The sequence below is a fragment of the Elephas maximus genome, chromosome 4, assembly GCF_024166365.1.
Source record: "Elephas maximus indicus isolate mEleMax1 chromosome 4, mEleMax1 primary haplotype, whole genome shotgun sequence".
NCBI lineage: Eukaryota > Metazoa > Chordata > Mammalia > Proboscidea > Elephantidae > Elephas > Elephas maximus.
In genome coordinates, this window is record NC_064822.1 from 174,627,536 (window position 1) to 174,647,581 (window position 20,046).

Below are 20,046 nucleotides of genomic sequence, written 5' to 3' on the forward strand. Positions count from 1 at the left end.
TTAGGAGAGAAAATAATGTGTGAATAAATAAACAAGATCAACAAGAATTAGGATAGGGATGGCTGGAGAGTAACCAGGCTCTCTCAGGTTGGGCATCCAGGGAGGGCATCCCAGAGGAGGTGATTTATCTGGAATGAGCTTGGTGTGTTCGAGGGTCCAAAAGAATCACTGAGTTGGGAACATACTCGGGGAGCGGGAGGAGGATTTTGGAAAGGTAGGCCAGACCGGAGTCCCTGGGTGGTGCAAATAATTAATGAGCTTGGCTGCTAACTAAAAAGTTGGAGGTTCAAGTCTACCCAGAGGTACCTCGGAAGAAAGGCCTGGCTATCTAAATTAGCCATTGAAAACCCTGTGGAGCACAGTTCTACTCTGACTCACAAGGAGTCACCGTGAGTTGGAGTTGACTCAGTGGTAACTGGTACTGGTAGGCCAGGACTGGCCATGTAGGGGCTAGTCCCTGGAGGCAAGGGGTTTGGGTGGAAAGACACTGGAAGGTTTAAGCGGGGGCATGGTGGGATCTGACTCCTTTTTAGAAACATCTTTGGAGCTGCTGCCCGGAGTCTTACTTAGCAAGGTGGGAGGGTCCTTGAGATGGACAAAAGGTACGCTTGTGTGTGTGTCTGTATTCTGACACCCTTCACCCCCTTGATGGCACCATCGCCCTCCATTTCTACCTGTTCCCTTATGTTCTTCCCGACTCCATGTCAAGACCTTTTCTGAAACTCACTCAAGCTACGTAAGGTTCCAATGACTGTAATAGCTTACTTTGTGCCTCTTGGTTTTTTGCCCTCAAGCAAAGGGCAAAATCAGCCAACAAGTGAGTGCCACTTTTGGGGCACAAACCCACTCCTGAAGTCACAGTCTATAATGCTCACCCCTCACCCTGCAGTATGGCTGACCTGAGACCCTCACGTGGTATTTTCTGTCAGAGTCTGACTTTTGCATTAGTCTCTGTGCATTGTGTTTTGGGAGCCAGCAGGGTGCGAGATGAAGCATGTAGTAGACTCTAGAGCCAGGGAGAGACTCCTCCTTCCTCTCCTTGCAGGCTGGGTGACCTTGGACAAATTCCTGAACCTCTCTAGATTCTGATTTCATCATCTATAACAATAGTAACTACCTCCCAGAGTTAAATGTGAGTTAATATTTATAAAACACTTGAGATGGTGCCCAAACCAAAAAAACCAAACCCAGTGTCATTGAGTCGATTCCAACTCCTAGCGACCCTATAGGACAGAGTAGAACTGCCCCACAGAGTTTCCAAGGAGCGCCTGGTGGATTCAAACTGCCTACCCTTTGCTTAGCAGCCGTAGCACTTAACCACTACACCACCAGGGTTTCCGAAATGGTGCCCAGCACATAGTAAATGATCAATAAGTGTTTGCTCTTACTATCAGTATTATTTTCCTGCCTATTCAAGGGGAGAGGTGCCTGCTCTCTGCCTACCTTTCAGAGATGGCAGTAGGATTAATGAGATAATGCTTGTCGACTGTTGGAGCTTTGCAGAACAAAGGCACTGCATAAATACACATGATTATTATTGTCATCTTTATGCTTTGCCGGGGTGGGCCTATTGTGGTTGGTTGATTTATGGAAATGGCATGTCCCTAGGTGATCTGAATTAGTGATAAGCAAATTTCAGACAGTTCAGATAACTGTCTTCCATCTGCTCAGGGTTTTTCCTTCTGAAGCATCTAGAACACTGGATAAAGTGAAACAGCAAGAGCACCCATCTAAGTGTCACTCCAGGCACCCAGGCATGCATTCATCCATCTGTCTATCCACTCGGCAATTAATATCAGGCCCAGGCTGTGCTGGGCACACTGGGGGACAGACCTGCACACCTGTGATCCCTACAGGAGAGATGAGACAAGCTTACACCTTGCAGAAACAGCAGTAGCTGAGAGCTACCATGTCCGGGGCATTTGCCAAGTGACAGGTCATGCGCTAAAGACTTTGTATGTATTAACACGTGTAATCCGCAACTTCCTGTGAGATGGAATCCCACTTGACAAACAAAGAAACAGAACAGACTTGCTTAAAGTCATATAGCTAAGAAGGGTGGAGCTGGGATTCGAACTCAGGCAGCCTGGCTCCAGAGCCAACAACATTCTTAACCAGCATGTGGCTATTTCTCACAAGAACAGGATGTGCCCTGAGAAACAGGTTGACTGGAAGCCAATGGCACTGGCCCAAGAAGTCGATGCCGGTTGGGGTTCCCTGGCTTCCAAAATGCCACTTGGGAGGTGTTTAGGCTGGGTTCTCTGGAAAACAGACTCTGAGACTCTTTAAGATTGGCCTACAAGAGGTTTACTGTAGAGTGCTCTTGATCAGCTCAGGAATGCAAAATTGGACAGAAAGAGAAGTTGAACTGCAGTATAGTTGCATCAAAAACCTTAGCTGATCCCCTGGGAGCTCTGAACTGGAATGGCCCTTCCGAGTTGCCCCCCGTTCAGGCAAGGGGGCCAGGCTTTTGTACCCCAACAGCGGCTCATCATTAGATACAGCTGCCCTGGAGCAGGAGCGGGGGTGTGACGTTGGGCAAGGCAACTCCCTTAGGGCAGTTCCTGGGAAGAGACTCAGCAGCTAAAGGAATGAGTACCTCAGCCCTGAAGGGGGACCCAAAGGGAGCCCTACAGCATCCACTACAGCAGGGTTGCTGACTCTGACCAGTGTTTTGTTTTTAAATCACTGGAGCTGGAGGTCATGGCCGGAAACCAAGGTGATCACTTGGACTTTGTCAACTCCAGCACCCAGGTCACCAAGACCTGTAGCTCTTCCTCCGCTTCTCACCTTTCCAGTACTTAGAGCAGTGCTAGTAGGTTGTTGTTACTGTTAGCAACCAGCCAGTTTGTTGTGACTCACAGCGACCCCACGCACAACAGAACGAAACGCTGCCCATTCCTGTGCCACCCCCATGATCAGTTGCAGATCAGATAGTTGTGCTCCATAGGGTTTTCACTGACTGTTTTTCCGAAGTAAATTGCCAGGCCTTTCTTCCTAGTCCATCTTAGTCTAGAACCGCTGCTGAAACCTGTTTAGCATCACAGGGACACACAAGTCTCCACTGACAGGTGGGTGGTAGCTGTGCATGAGGCACTGGCCAGGAATCGAACCTTGGTCTCCTGCACGGGAGGTGAGAATTCGCTTAGTAGGCACATGACAAATATTAGTTATCTGAACATAACTGGATGATATATTGGCTTGGCTGGCGTCATCAGGGTCAGGAGCCTGTCCTCCCTTCCTGCTGGCTGGGGTGAGGTTCCGAGAAGCCTCAGTGGAGGTGTGGTGCCTGCTGACTCAGCAATACTCTGTCTGCCAGGGCTGAGATGTTCCTTGCAAAACCTCCTGCCTTGGTGCTTGCCCAGCCCCCAGAGGTGCCAGTCAGAGCAGCTGGGCCAGGGTGACAGCTCCTGGGGTCCCCCAGCCCTGACTTGAGTTGTACAGTCTTGGGAGAGTGAGCATTCTCTGGAAACAGTTGGCATTTCCTGCTTCTTGCTGGCCTGGAAAACCTCGTGAGAACAGCCCTGATCCCACCCTCTTGCTATCTCCCATTGACATCCCAGCCTGGACTATGGCACCCCCGGGAAAAGGGCCTTGAGAACTGGGAGGGCTTCATGGAGTTTCAGAATACCAAGGCTTGAGTGAGAAATCTAAGTTCTGGTCCTAGTTCTGCTGTGTGACCTTGACTAAGTGTTCTGGGTTTTCGTTCCTCATCTGTAAAATGGGGGTAATGTGATTATGGCCTTGCCTACCTGACAGGGCTGTTCTCTCCCACCTCAGGCCCTTCGTACAGGCTCTTCCCTCTGCTAGAATGCTCTTCTGTGCCCCTTTCCCTTTGCTGTTGTTAATTGCCATCCAGACGGCTCTGACTCATGGTGACCTTATGTATAACAGAACGAAACATGGCTGGTCCTGCATGGCCTTCATTCACTTTACCTGGTGGACTCATTTCTCCTTCAGGTCTTGGTCTGTCGTCACACCTACCTATCTGGGTTGATTCCCATTATGCACTCATAGGACTACATACCATCCGTTTGTGGCTGATCAGTTGTCAGTTGACATTTGCTTGTGGGACTCCATCCTTAGATGCTCCAGTGAGGGCAGACACCTCACTGTCTTGTCCGTGGCTGTATCCCCAGTGCTTAGCACAGTGCTTGGCATGTAGTGGCTGCTCAATAAATTGTTGTTGCCGAATGGCTATTTAATGAGATTATGTAGGGGAAGGAAACCCTGGTGGCGTAGTGGTTAAATGCTCTGGCTGCTAACCAAAGGGTTGGCAGTTTGAATCTGCCAGGCGCTCCTTGGAAACTCTATGGGGCAGTTCTATTCTGTCCTATAGGATCGCTATGAGTTGGAATCGACTCAGCGGCACTGGGTTTGGTTTTTTGATTTATGTAGGGGAAGGCCCTTTATAAAATTAAAACACAAAACAAAAATGAGGGGTGTTATTATCAACGCAGGAATCCCTGGGGGCTGCTGTTAAATGCTCAACTACTAGCTGAAAGGTTGGTGGTTCAAACTCACCCAGAGGCACGTGGGAAGACAGGCCGGGCAATCTGCTTCTGAAAGTCAAAACCTTGAGGTCACACCCTATGGGGCAGTTCTACTTTGCACACATAGGGTTGCCATGAGTGGGAATGGACTCCATGGCAACTAACAACAACAACAACAACAACGTTATCAATGGGATATTAACATTGACCTGAAGGACACCATCTCCATATCTTCAGGGATTGATGACCCTTCTAGAACCTAAAAGAGCATTTGCTTCACTCTGTCCTGAGTCAGCTTGGGCCTAGTGATTCAGCAGGACAGAACTGTTTGATCACCTGCTTGGCCCTGGTTGTAGACTAGGGCAGGGTAGACATTCCTGAGCCTCCGGCAGATTGGCCTTGCTCAGCCTCTACCTGCTACACTCTTCTAACCGATGCTGCCACACACACGGTTTTCTCATTGTGTGTCATGTCACAGTAGTGTCCCTGGCGTGCCACAGCAGCCTGGGCGTGCTGGGGTGGGAAGCTGGGAAATTAAAGGAAAATGGAGAGAGAGAGAGTGTGTGTATGGGTGTGTGCCTGTGTGTGCAAGGGGGATGGTATGGATAAGACAGGCAGCTGGATTGCAAACCCACTTTAAACAGTCACACTCCCAGGACCCTGCCTGTGCAGGTCTCTCCTGCCCCTGCTGAGTATTTGTTGAGCAACTACTGTGTGCCAGGGTTGGCTGGGTGATGAGGACTCAATGGTGATGATACAGGCAGTGTCCTTGCCAGCTTCGTGGAGACTGTTCAGTAGGGAAGACGGGTGTTAAAGAAATCACCAGGTGTAATAATGACATGGTCATGAGTGTCCCAGGTGCTGCAAAGAAGGGAGGCAGGGTTGGTGTCTCATTTGTAAGTCCATTCATTCATTCACTCAACAGTATTTATGAAGCACCTGCTCTGTGCCAGGCAGGCTAAGCACACCTCCTCCCTGGAGCCTTTCTAGACCACCAGGCCAGTGTAATGACTCTTTCCTCTGAGCAGCCCACAGCAACTACACCTTCCATCTGGGACTTGGGAGTTTTTGATTTAGGTTAACTAATTTCAATTTATCACTGATATAAACACACACACACATATACACACAAATACACACAGAACGTACCAGGCCCTGGGCTAAGTTCTAGGGAGATGGAGATGAAGATTCTTGCCTTCCAGCATCTCCTATAGGGTTTTTTTTTTTTTTTAATCAGTTTGGTCTTTATTCCCCCCAAATAATTTGGGGGATTCCTCCTTCCTTTTCTTCCTTGTCCCTTGTCCTTCTCCCTCTTTCTCTCCCTCTCCCTTCCTCGTCTTCCTTTTCCTCCCCCTTCCCCCTGGAGGTCTGGTCCAGCTGTCCTCCAGCATTTGAGGGCCTGTGCTGGGACTAAGTCTAGTCTGTGCAGCACTAGAGGGTCTCATTTGCTGGTTGTTTCTTGTCTCCCTGACTTCTGTATTCTGGATTGATCTACAGCTCAGTTAGTATATATAAAGTGCTTTTCACAGCGCCTGGCACACAGTAAGTGCTAAAAAAAAAAAAATGATTATGATTATGTTGGTGTTGTGGCGATGGTTACTACAGCCAAGGTTTCCTCTCCCATTCTCCATGGATGAGTTAATTTAAAAAAGATCGAATGTTTTTGCTCAGATTTCATGTTCTATGTTCCTTGGAGACAAAGTTTATGTTTTTCCATGTTGGAGTGAGTCAATGTTAAAAATCAGAGGTCCTCTATCTTGTTGAGGGTCTTCCTCTTTTCTGCTAACCTTTCACTTCACCAAGCATGGTATCCTTGCCAGGTACTGGTTCCTCCTGATAACATGTTCAAAGTACGTGAAACGAAGTTATGCCTTCCTCGCTTCTAAGGAGCATTCTGGCTGTACTTCTTCCAAGACATCTGTTTGTTCTTCTGGCAGTCCATGATATATTCAATATTCTTCACCAGCCCCATAATCCAAAAGCATCAATTCTTCTTCAGTCTTCTTTTATGGTGTGGTGGAATCCATACGGAAGGCTGTAGTCTTTGATCTTCATCACTAAGTGCTTCAAGCTCTCTTTGCTTTCAGCAAGCAAGGCTGTGTCATCTGCATAATGCAGGTTGTTAATTAGTCTTCTTCCAATCCTGATACCACAATCTTCTTCGTATAGTCCAGCTTCTTAGATTGTTTGCCCTGCATAAATATGCTGAAAAAATTGAATAACTATGGTGAAAAGAGACAACCCTGATGGACACCTTTTCTGATTTTAAACCACTTAGTATCCCCTTGTTCCGTTTAAACGACTGCCTCTTGGGCTATGTACAGGTTCCGCATGAGCACAATTAAGTGTTCTGGAATTCCCATTCTTCCCAATGTTATCCATAATCTGTTATGATCCACAATGTTGAATACCTTTACACAGTCAATAAAACACAGGTAAACATCATTCTTTCTGTTGTACATGGAGTTGTTTTGAGTTGGAATTGACTTGACGGTGCCTAACAACAACAAAAAACATCTTTCTAGTATTCTATCTGCTTTCAGCCAAGATCCATCTGACATCAGGAACGATATCCCTCGTTCCACGTCTTCTTCTGAATCTGGCTTGAATTTCTGGAAGTTCCCTGTCGCTGCAACTGTTTTTGAATTACCTTCAACAAAATTTTACTTGTGTGTGATATTAAGATATTGTTCAATAATTTCCACGATCTGTTGGTTCACCTTTCTTTTGGAATGGTCAATTGGCCAGGTAGCTGTCTTCCAGATTTCTTGTCATAGATGAGTGAGCACTTCCAGCGCTGCATCTATTTGTTGAAACATCTCAATTGATATTCTGTCAATTCCTGCAGCCTTGTTTTTTGCCAGTGCCTTCAATGCAACTTGAACTTCTTCCTTCAGTATTACTGGTTCTTGGTCATTTGCTACCTTCTGAAATGATTGAACATCGACCAGATCTTTTTGGTACAAAGACTCTTTGTGCTCCTTCCATCTCCCTCCCCCCGCCCCCACCAAATAAGATCTTTTATTTGTCACCATTAAAAATCTGAATTTTAAACAGATTCTTGAACTGGGGGCTCATAGCCATCAGCTCGTTCAACTGTAGCACCCGTCTCATCTCCGGTTGCTTTTTCAGAACTACTACCTTCACCATGAAGCTCGATGAATTTTCCCAATTCAAACTTAGGCTTCTTTAGCATTTTTACATTTCTATCGAACACGTCATGGAGAGGATAAATAGATTTGCAAGCCTTTTCTATGCCTTTCCCAGTGCTGTGTGGAATCAATTTATTGACCACTTCTTTCGCATCATTTGTCCGTACCTCTGGGGTCATAATTTCCATCATTTTCTTCTGGATTTGGCGAATCTGTTGGTGCTGAGCATAAGAGGTCTTCCGAACCTGGTCATTGTGTTTTTTAGTAAAACCAGCACAGGACAGACTAAGCAAATAACCGTTGGTAGTCTTGACATCAACATGCACTTCAATCATGGTTGCCATTTTTTGACCAAGGAGCACATTCTGTCACGGGTAAGATCCGTGCCATGGAAGTTGGTCAGGCAGTTTTTGCCCTGAACATCCTCAGTAATTAGCGTGAATTTTCTAAATGCAGCTTCATCGTTCTGCAGGTCAGCAAGGCTCGCTTCGAAAACACAACCCTTAAGGCCATCAGATGTATTTTAGTTCCTTGAGTCCTTGTGACTAGTGTTTTCCCAATATTTCTTATATTGACCTAACTGGTGCTTTCACATCACACCAATCTTTCTTAGAAAATGGATCAACCACTTTCTTCTTGGCTCCTTTTTTGCCACCTTTTGTAAGGCGCTTCTTCTTCCTTCCACCTTCTTTTGATGCTTCCTACGTCATTCAATATTTTGCCCTCTTTTTCTGCTCAGCACCTACAGATTCGCCAAATCCAGTAACTTGAAGGGTTAAATAGGAAGCTTGGGGCAGTGAGTTTCCGTTAATGGGGGAGGAACAACTCCAGAAAAGGAGAGTGAGAATGGTTGAACAACTTAAAGAATATAATCAATGTCACTGAATTGTGTACGTAGAAATTGTTGAATTGGTGTATGTTTCTGCTGTGTATATGTTCAATAAATAAAATAAATTCTTAAAAAAAAAATGGCCCCTCTGAGAAAGTGATGTTAACATTGAAAGACAAGCAGCGACTAGACAGGCAAAGAAAGAGGAGAAGAGAGGATCCACTCAGAGGGATCGATATGAGCAAAGGCTCAGTGAGAAAAGAGAGCTTGACCCAACTATTCATCTTTAAATTGGGGTAGGGGGTGCAGCTTAGAGATTGCCTCTTGGTGCTTGAATTGGGGGGATGGGGGAGTAATTTAGAGATTGCTGCTGGGTTTTCCTTACCCCTGCTACACCCCTGGCCCAATACAACGCATATCACACAGTTCAATAAATGCCAGCCATGAAAAGAAGCCCTTTTACCTTGGGCATCTCTGCCTTCCAGGGATTCATGGCAGAGGTCCCCACCTTGGTTAGCTTCTTTGGGTTTCCCATTCCCCAAGCCTGTGAGATTGGGAGCTCCTTCCCCGGAAGTAGAGGCTGATGCTTTGACCTTTTTCTCCCCTTCCTTGGCAGGAACCTTCTAACTGTTCCTGAGGTTCTGATCTGGGCTCCTTTAAGACAAGTGGCTTTGGCAAGCAGTAGGGCTATTGTATGAAGTAAATGGCCCCTTACCATGACCCACTAGTTGCTATATTATCCAGCCCCTGCCTGCCTCCAGGCCTCATCTCTCACTGCTCTGCCCCTCATTCATTCTTCTCTGGCCACACCGGCCTTTCTGTTTCACATTTGGGTCAAGCTCTTTTTTCTCACTGAGCCTTTGCTCATATCGATCCCTCTGAGTGGATCCTCTCTTCTCCTCTTTCTTTGCCCGTCTAGTCGCTGCTTATCTTTCAATGTAAACGTCACTGTCTCAGAGGGGCCATTTTTTTTTAAGGAATTTATTTTATTTATTGAACATATACACAGCAGAAACATACACCAATTCAACAATTTCTACATACACAATTCAGTGACATTGATTATATTCTTTAAGTTGTTCAACCATTCTCACTCTCCTTTTCTGGAGTGGTTCCTCCCCCATTAACGGAAACTCACTGCCCCAAGCTTCCTATTTAACCTTTCAAGTTACTGTTGTCGGTTTGATCCCATATAGATAGTTCTTCAAAAGAGCAGAATGCTCAAGGCAGACATTGTTGACTAGTTGAGCTAAAGTTTTGTTTGGTTTAAATAATACTTCAATGAATATTTCTGGTTTAAGATTTCAAGATTTCCTCAGTGCAATAGTTTTGGGAGTTCATCCAGCCTCAGTGGCATCAGATCACAGGGGCCATTTTTTACCTCTAGGTCCAAATTTCATCTGTCCATTCTTCTGGCTCACTGAACCCTGTGTTTTCTTCCTCTGTAGCTGTCATCTAAATTTGCAAGTCATGTCTGCTACAAGACTATAAGCTCTATGAAGTCGGAAATCATGTCCATTGATAAGCCAAGCCCAGTGTCACGTACACAGTAGGCACTTAATACATGTTTACTAAAATGAAGAGTGTAGGCTATGTTAATAGAGAAAAGGTAGCTTTTGGTTTTGTTTTTGTTTTTTAGGGTATCAGAACAAGTGGGACTCAGGGAAGTTCTGCCTCCCCGTAAAAGTCTCAGCACAGACCTCATGGTGGACAGGATGCTAAGAGGCCTAAGGTGGAAGCCGGTGAGAAACTGTGAAGTGGTTTGGTTCCTGCAGGCTAAGGTCCCCAGAGCAAGAACAGTTTGTGAGGTGAAGAAAGGAGCAAGTGAGAAGGTCTGGCCATCTCGGGGCCCCTCTGCAGCGGTTGAGGAAGCAGGGGATTTGTATGTAAGCGACACAGAGGGAAAGCTTCCCTGAGAGGCCCTATAGGTGATGGGGCAGGGATGGGAGCTCCTGCCCTACAAAATGCAATCATCGCCCCTTGTCTTAAAAATAGACCTTTTGTGGTTTTCTAATGAGGTCACAGGAAGACTCGCTCTGTACTTTCTAGTGGGAACTGTGAGCAGGGCAGGGAAGACAACCTCTGGGTTTCATTTCCCATTGGGGTGGGGGAGGGGTGCCAGGGAGAGCCTGGGAAATGGAAACCAAAGGCTTCCAAAAACCTCCCTTCAGCTCATCTCACTGCTGCTGTGACAGGGCAGGAGACAAACGATTCCAAGTAACTGGCAGTTGCCCTCATGATGGCCAGGTGCCGCAAGAAGCCCTTCTTAGTGGTGATGTCATTTAATCCTTGCTACGTTGTACCCCATTTTACGGAATAACACCTGTCACAGTGCCTGGGTCATAGTAGGTTCTCAATAAATGTTTGCTGAGTGAGTGATAAAACCAAGGGGCAGACATGTATATTCACTTTCTCAAGGTTAGACAGCTAGTAAGTAGCGAGGCTTGGATTCCCACCCAGGGCTACCTGATTCCAAACCCAGGCTCATCACCATTGCTCTATCAAGCCCTCCTGCAAAGCGCTTCCACACAGATGCTTCTTGAAGCCCCACAACTAACCCCGGAAATGAGTTTCTCCAGGCAATTCATACATGTCATCTTTCATGATTCTTCTAGTAGTTCTTGGAGGTGGCCCTTCTTGGCTCAATTTTTAGAGGAGGACACTAAGGCTCAGAGAGGATAATCAGCTTTACCAAGGTCACAGAGTAGTACAAGACAAGGTCACAGACAAGGTCAAGCCATGAATTATAGAGACACTGTGCTTCCATTAGGGAAGTCTGCATCCTCTCAGCTTAGTACTTCCTCCTACCACCAAATTCTCTGTCCCTTCTGTTCCCGGCTACCCGGTACCGGTGGGACCTGGTACTGGTGGGCACTGCATTGCTGCATTAAGACCACTTGAGGCTCAAATGAGGACACAACAGCAGATGTGCTTTTGTAAACATTAAAGTGCTGTTCAAATGTGAGCAGTTTTTTAGCCTGGCTGAGTTGGTATCAACTCAATGGCAACGGGTTTGGTTTTCTTTTTTTTTTTTGGTTAGAAGTATAGATTTATAGATTTTAGAGCCAAATTATGGGGAGGGGTCACATCCCAGCTGTGTTCTTCACCTCTTTGTGCCTTGGTTTCCTCCTTTGCAAAATATAATAATGGCATCCTTATAGGGTTGTTGTGCTGTTGAAGGAGGTTCATGCATGTCAGGTATTTAGGACAATGCCTGGCACAGAGTGAACTGTCAGGAAGTGATAGATATTGTCATTATTATCATCTTCAGGGGCTTCCTCCAGGATGGCCTGGTGACTCCCAGCAGAGCGAGCTGCAGCCCTGCAGTCAGCCCAGAGGACCTCAGGTGGAGGGAGTCCTAGGGTTTCACCATGGTTCACTTTGGCTCTTACCATTGTGTCCATGGGCGGCCCCGTGCTTTGAAGACTTCTCTATGGGGTTCTGAGCACACCCGCCTGCAGACCTGGCCCAGCCTAGTCTCTGGCTATGGCAGCCCACCTCTGCCTTCATCAGCAGGTGGCATCTAGAAATGCTGCTGTTGTCCTCACCTAGTCAGAGCCCTAAGCACCCACTTGCATGTCCACTGAGTCAGGGCTTCTGTCTCGGTTTCCTGGTTTGGTATTTATTGTTGTTGTTGGCTGCCTGGAATGGGCTCCTGATGCATAGTGACCCCACGCACGAGGAGATCAGACTGTTGTGATCCATAGGGATTTCTTAGGCTGATTTTTTGGAACTAGATTGCCAGGCCTTTCTTCCTAGTCTTTCTTAGTCTGGAAGCTCCCCTAAAACCTATTCAGCATCATAGCAACACACAAGCCTCTAATAACAGAGCGGTGGCTGTGCTTCATATGCATTGGCTGGGAATCGAACCCAGGTCTCCTGCATGAAAAGCAAGACATCTACCATTGAACCACCCTTGCCCCCGGTTTGGCATTTAGGTTCACTGTTAACACTGTGGTCTAGGCTATTTGGCTATGGCCTTGACCACCATTCCCTCCCCCCAAACCCTCTAGGCATTCACCTGTGTTGCTTACACCTTACCCAGCAGCTCCAAATTAGTTTCATTAAATAAACATGTTTATTGGGCGCCTGCGCTGTGTACCGTTTGAGGCTCACTGTCTGCACCAACCATGTCCAAGCACTTTCCCAATTGTAAGTACCTTCCTGCCCGGATGGGCGTTGCCACCTACGCAGTCAGAAGACCTTTCTGTGTATGTCAGTGGACTCCAGTCTGCACCCCACTCCCCAGCAGGGACCAGCCCGGGTCACTTCCCTCAGTCCAGGTCCTGTCCATTACCAGCCACCTCCGCTCCCCGCCTACTGTCCCCAAAGTTCCCAGTTTTTCACATGAGGGAACCAAAGCACAGAGAATAATTGACAGAAAGCAGCACAGAAACCACCTGTGGGGCAAAGGGGTGGCGACCAGAGACACTCGGAGCATGGTGTGATGCTCTAGAGGCTGGGCCAGAAGGATGCCTGGAGGTGAAGGGACCCAGGGCCAGGGTGCTCTGTGTTGGCACCTGTGGCCTTGTCCCACTGCCGAGGGAGCCGTGAAGGTACAGATCTGCCCAGGACAAGCACATTTTCCCAGTTTGCTTCTCTTGACTCCAGCTGGAGTGTGAGCCCTGTAATATCTGCCCCATGGCACCACCTTGCCCAGACCTGGGAGGTCCCTGGGCCCAGAGCCTGGGGCCCACAGGAAAAAGCGAACATGCCACACCCATCTCTTGCATTTCAAACCCTTTACAACCCAGCCCACCGTCCTGTCTTTCCTCATTGCCTGCCGCAGCTCATACACTCTGTCCCACCTTCTTCCCCTCCTCCTACTTCTGTGTCTGCAGAGTTATGCCTGAGTTCAAAGCTCGCTAGCTTTGGAAAGTCATTTAACCTTTCTAGCCAGCGGTTTTCTCATCTGTACTATGGGGAAATGTCCAGGAACATTGTGAGGACTGAATGAGGTAATGTATTTCTTCAGCAGCTGTATACTTTGGCCAGGAGCCCTGGTACCACAATGATTAAGCTCTTGGCTGTTAACTGAAAGGTTGGTGGTTCGAACCCACCCAGTGGCTCTGTGAGAGAAAGACCCGAAGATCTAATTTCATAAAAATTCAAAACCCAAAATCCAAACCAGTTGCGTCGGGTCAATTCCAACACATAGTGACCCTATAGCACAGAGTAGAACTGCCCTATAGGGTTTCCAAGGCTGTAAATCTTTATAGAAGCAGACTGCCACATCTTTCTCCCACAGAGCAGCCGATGGGTTCAAACTGCCAACCTTTAAGTTAGTATCCAAGCACTTCACCACTGCGCCACCAGGGCCCTATAAAGATTGCAGCCTAGGAAACCCTATGGGACAGTTCTGCTCTGCCACCTGGGGTCGTTATGAGTGGGAATCGACTCAACAGCACCCAACAATAACAACATACTGTGGCCAGGCACCCGCTGAGCTCTGGATTTGTGATGAATAACAAGATAGACCTAAGCCTCACCCTCGAGGGAGATGAACCCAAAATAAATAATGACATAGATGATTTTTTCCCATGATGAATTTGAATTTTATCTGCTTTGGGATTACTGCTCTTTTCAATAATTAAAAAATTCAGAGAATATAAAACCACCCACCAAAATTAGCAGCAGTTAATAATTTCTCACATTTGCATGATTTTCTCAAAATCGAAGAAGAAAAAGCCTTTTAGCTAAAACTGATATCCCTCTTGTTAGCCACCCCCTCGTCCTTCCTACTTGCCTCAAGGCAGTCCTTACCTGAAATTTGGGGTATAGTCTTGCTATCTGTCTTTAGAGCCTGTTCTCTGTGTATGCTCGTAAATCATATACGGTCTTTTTTGTGTTAGATTTACATCTATAACGTCAAGCTGTGGGTGATATTCTGCAATTCAAGTTTTTTTTTATTGTGGTAAGTATGTAGGTAACAGAGCATTTACCATGTCTACAATCTTCACGTGGACAGTTCTGTGACATTAGTTACATTCATGATCTTTTTCAACCATTCCTGAATTTTTCCATTGCTTTAACAGAAGCTGTGTCCCCTAAGCATTGTGTCTTCCTTTCCCGCTACCTCCTACCTATCCCTTGTAATCACTAATAAACTTTGGTCTCTATGTTATCGTTAGATGCTGTCGGTAGGGTCCACTCATAGTGACCCTCCGTACAACAGAACAAAATGCTGCCAGGTCTTGAGCCATCCTCTCAATAGTTGTTATGTTTGAGCCCATTGTTGCAGCCACTGTGTCAATCCATCTCATCAAAGGTCTTCCTCTTTTTCGCTCACCCTTCACCTTACCAAGCATGATGCCCTTCTCCAGGGACTGGTCCCTCCTGACAGCGTGTCCAAACTACATGAGATGAAGTCTTGCCATTCTTGCTTCCAAGGAGCATCTGGCTATACTTCTTCCAAGACGGACTTGTTCATTCTTCTGGCAATCTATGATATATCCAGTATTCTTTGCCAACACCATAATTTAAAGGCATCAATTCTTCGGTCTTCCTTATTCATTGTCCAGCTTTTGCATGCATATGAGGTGATTGAAAACACCATGGCTTGGGTCAGGTGCACCATAGACCTCAAAGTGACATCTTTGCTTTTTAACACTTTAAAGAGGTCTTTTGCAGCAGATTTGCCTAATGCAATACATCACTTTGATTTCTCAACTGCTGCTTCCATGGGCGTTGACTGTGGATTGAGGTAAAATGAAATCCTTGACAATGTCAGTATTTTCTGCCTTTATCATGATCTCTATACACACTTGCCTATTCTCGATTTTTCATATAATTGGGATCATACAATATTTGTCCTTTTGTGACTGACTTATTTCCTTCAGCATAAGGTGCAACTCAGTTTTTTCACCTAGTCTTGTTTTTCAAATAGCTGCATGTTGAAATGTTTAGAGTTCCTTCATTCATTTTGGTTGCCACATGCCGTTCTGTCAGCTCCTTAACCTTTGCTCGCACAGGCAAAGCGGTATTGATCAGTCTCCTGAGCCTCTCCTTGAGCTCCTTTTGGAGCTATTTCCAGAGTAGAATTGCTGGATCACAGGGTGTACGTGTTTTCAGCTTGCCTGGCCAGTGCCAACTTGTTTTCCAAAATGTTTGCACTGATTCACACCAGCAACACATGAGAGCTCTTGTTTCTCCTCATTCTCGCCAATGCTTGGTATTATTACACCTCTTAATTTTTTTCCAATCTAATTGGGTGTGGAATGATATCTCATAGTTGTTTTCATCTCCATATCTCTCAACAGGAGTGCATTGAGCAGTTTTCCATGCTTTCTGAACAGTTGGGTCTCCTATTCAGTAAAATTCCTGTTCAAGTTCTTTACTCATTTTTTTTTTTCCCGTATTGGATTGCTTGCCTTTTATTTGTTGGTGGGAGTTCTTGATATAACTTGGGGACTGATTTTTCTCTTACGTATTTTGCAAATGCCTTTGCCAATGTTTTACTTGTTGTTTAGTTTTGTTCATGAGGCTTTTTGTCACACAGAAATTTGGAATTTCATTATAGTCAAATTTATCCATCTTTACCTTTATAATTATAAGTTTCTTGTCTTGATTAAGACCTAAAATCATAAAAAAAAAAAATTCCATCTTATTCATCTAGTGCTGCTGTAACAGAAAATACCACAAGTGGGTGGCTTCAACAAGGAGAAATCCATTCTTTCACAGTACAGCTGACTACAAGTCCAAATTCAGGGCATCATCTCCAGGGGAAGGCTTTCTCTCTCTGTCGGCTCCAAAGGGAAGGTCGTTGCCATCAATCTTCCCCTGGTTAAGGAACCTCTCAGGTGCAGGGACCCTGGGTCCAAAGGGCATGCTCTACTCTTGCTGCTGCCTTCTTGGTGGTATGAGGTCCCCATGTCTCTCTGCTAGCTTCTCTCTTTTGTATCTCAAAAGCGATTGGCTTAAGATACAATCTAGCCTTGTAGATCTCATCAACATAACTGCTGATAATCCATCTCATTAACATAGTGATTGCGTGTTTACAACACGTAGGAAAATCACATTAGGGGCAAAATGGTGGACAATCACACAGTACTGGGAATCATGGACTAGCCAAATTGATACATATTTTGGGGGACACAATTCAATCCGTAACAGATGCTGTCCTATATTTTCTTCTAATCGTTTTGAAATTTGTGTTTCAGTTTCATGTTTGAGCTTTTAATCCATTTGGAACTTATTTTTGTATGTAGTGTGAGGTAGGGATCTAATTTTTTTCGATAAGGAAAACCATTTGTTCCAACCCCTTGATTTGAATAGGCAACACTATTTTGTCATGCCACTTCTGTTCAATACTAAATTGACATATATATGTGGGGTTTTTTCTAAACTATTTTGTTCTCTTTATCTGTTATTGTTGTTTTGTGCCATCAAGTCTATTGAGACTCATAGCGACCATATAGGACAGAGAAGAAGTGCCCAATAGAATTTCTTAGGCTGTAATCTTTATGAGAGCAGATTGCCAGGTCTTTTCTCCCGCAGAGCCACTGGTGGGTTTGAACTGCCAACCATTCGGTTAGCAGCCGAGCACTTAAACATTGTGCCACCACACAACTACTTAATTACATAATTGTGGTAAATGCTGTAAAAGAAAGCCCAGGAGGCTCTGAGAACATACAGCAGGAGGTTTAAGCAGGCTCAATATTTATTCCGTTGCTTGATTCTGCTGCTTTTGTATCAATGGCACACATTTTCATTACATTTCATTTATTACACCTTGAGTGGAATATTTGGTGTGGCATTGGGCTGGGGCTAAGGGTGGATGCACACAGGGAAAAGAGAGCCTGACTCATAGAGCAGTGACAGATGCCACACCATACTGGGTGGCCGAATGCATGCAAGGCCCAGGTTTGTTCACTGGAGCCCAGTGTTGATACGCGCCACTGCGAGAGAGTCATTTTCAGAGCAATTTCAGCATGACCATGGGCCTGTCCCCACAGAGATTAGATAACACAGATGCTCAACAGCACAAGCTTGTTCCCAGAGAAAGATTTATAGTCTCCAAGCTCACAGGCAGGACAGGCGGGCGTCTTCCAACGTGAAGGTAAATTCCTAGGATGGTCTCTTCTCCGCCTGGGAGCCGAGCCCATCACTTGAAAAGTAAACATGTTGGTTGCCTGGACTGACTCTGGCTGCATTCGTGTTGCCACAGCCCATGTGCAGTGTTCACATGCACCCCAGGGCATTCGTAAATGTCTCTTCATTTCCTGCTTCTGGGTCTTGCATTCCAGGGTTCCGCATCTGGACGCCATTCTCATGCTGCTTGGCCCCACTTTAAAACGAGTGCATGGAACAGCAGCTTAGGAGACCACTAAATTAAGGATGGGGAGCAGAAAGGAGGTTAAGTGGTTGTTTACATTTTACACAAAGGGTCTAAACACAGAGCACAGGACTTATTTAACAGGAAGTTCCATGGAGCTGTGTGTAATTCGTAAGGAGCAGTTTGGTTTGGCTTATAGGCATCTTCTAAGAATCAGTACTGGTGGTACTGGTGGTTCAGTGGTAGAATTCTCGCCTATGCAGAAGACCCAGGTTCTATTTCCAACCAGTACACCTCATATGCAGCCACCACCCATCTGTCACTGGTTGTGTGTTGCTAAGATACTGAGCATGTTTCAGTGAAGCTTCCAGACTAAGATGCACTAGGAAGAAAGGCCTGGTGACCTACTTCCAAAAGTCAGTGAATAAAAATTCCATGGATCACTGTGGTCCCTTCCACAACCAATCATGGGAATCGAAGGCATCAAAAGAAATCAAAGGCACAGGACCCCAGGCAGTGTTTCGTTCCATTGTGCCTGGGGTCCCCATGAGTCCAGTGCCAACTCAACGGCAGCTAACAAGAGCACAAGAATCAGTAAAACAGCGATTAAGAGCTCTGAACTGGGGAGACCACAGACCTGGGGTTAAGTTCTGTATGACTCTGAACAAGGCACAGTGGAGTTCCATCTTGCATGTGGTGGGAGCACGGGGGGCCGGGGGCGGGAATTAAGTCTAACATCAGTGCATTAAATGAGAGTCAAAATGACTCTGAAAAGTCTCTTACAGTGCACAGTAACTGTAATACATAGACATAAGTTCTCTAAACAAGTCCACCACAGCCAGTTTATCCTCCATCGTCGGAACTGGTGGCTCTTTCTTTGCTTGAGCACCAGATGAAGTAGATGGCTTGTGTGTTTAGAACCAGTTATATTTAAATGGAAGCACAGCTAGCTGGAGTTGTTGTTGTTAGGTGTTGTGGAGTTGGTTCTGACTCATAGCAACCCTATGCACAACAGAACGAAACACTGCCTGGTCCTGCACCATCGTCACCGTTGTCGCTATGCTTGAACCCACTGTTGCCGCCACTATGTCAATCCACCTGGTTGAGGGTCTTCCTCTTTTTCACTGACCCTCTGTTTTACCAAGCATGATTTCCTTCTCCAGGGACTGATCCCTCCTGATAATACATCCAAAGCATGTGAGACATAGTCTCAACATCCTTGCCTCTAAGGAGCATTCTGGCTGCACTTCTTCCAAGACAGAAATATTCTTTCTTTTGGCAGTCCATGGTATATTCAATATTCTTCGCCAACACCACATTTCAAAGGTGTCATTCTTCTTTGGTTTTCCTTATTCATCGTCCAGCTTTTGCATGCATATGAGGCAGTTGAAAACACCATGGCTTTGGTCAGGCTCACCTTGGTCCTCAAGGTGACATCTTTGTTTTTCAACACCTTAAAGAGGTCTTTTGCAGCTTATTTGCCCAATGCGATGTGTTATTTGATTTCTTGACTGCTGCTTCCATGGGTGTTGATTGTGGATCCAAGTAAAATGAAATCCTTGACAACTTCAATCTTTTCTCCGTTTATCGTGATGTTGCTAATTGGTCCAGTTGTGAGGATTTTTGTTTTCTTTATATTGAGGTGTAATCCGTACTGAAGGCTGTGGTCTTTGATCTTCATCAGTTTAAGTGCTTCAAGTTCTCTTCACTTTCAGCAAGCAAGGTTGTGTCATCTGTATAACGCAGTTAGTAAGTCTTCCTCCAATCCCGATGCCCCGTTCTTCATATAGTCCAGCTTCTCATATTATTTGCTTAGCATACAGATTGAATAGGTATGGTGAAAGGATACAACCATGATACACACCTTTCCTGACTTTAAACCACACGGTAGCCCCTTGTTCTGTTTGAAGGGCTGCCCCTTGATCCATGTACAGATTCCTCATGAGCACAATTGAGTGTTCTGGAATTCCCATTCTCCACAATGTTATCCATAATTTGTTATGATCCACTGAGTCGAATGCCTTAGAATAGTCAATAAAACACCGGTAAACATCTTTCTGGTATTCTCTGCTTTCAGCCAGGATCCATCAGACACCAGCAGTGATATTCCTGGTTCCATTTCCTCTTCTAAATTTGGCTTGAATTTCTGGCAGTTCCCTGTCAATGTACTGTTGCAGCCACTTTTGAAAGATCTTCAGCAAAATTTTGCTTGCATGTGATATTGACATTGTTTGATAATTTCCACATTCTGTTGGATCATCTTTCTTGGGAAAAGGCATAAATATGGACCTCTTCCAG

At 45.7% G+C, this 20,046-nt stretch overlaps 1 protein-coding gene and 1 pseudogene across 1 annotated transcript in view; one reads left to right on the top strand and one right to left on the bottom strand.

The window, feature by feature from the left end:
• Positions 1–20,046, top strand: part of ABTB3 (ankyrin repeat and BTB domain containing 3) — a 371,198-nt gene that overhangs the window by 87,499 nt on the left and 263,653 nt on the right. The window lies entirely within an intron of this gene.
• Positions 7,543–11,354, bottom strand: LOC126074806 (40S ribosomal protein S3a-like; annotated as a pseudogene).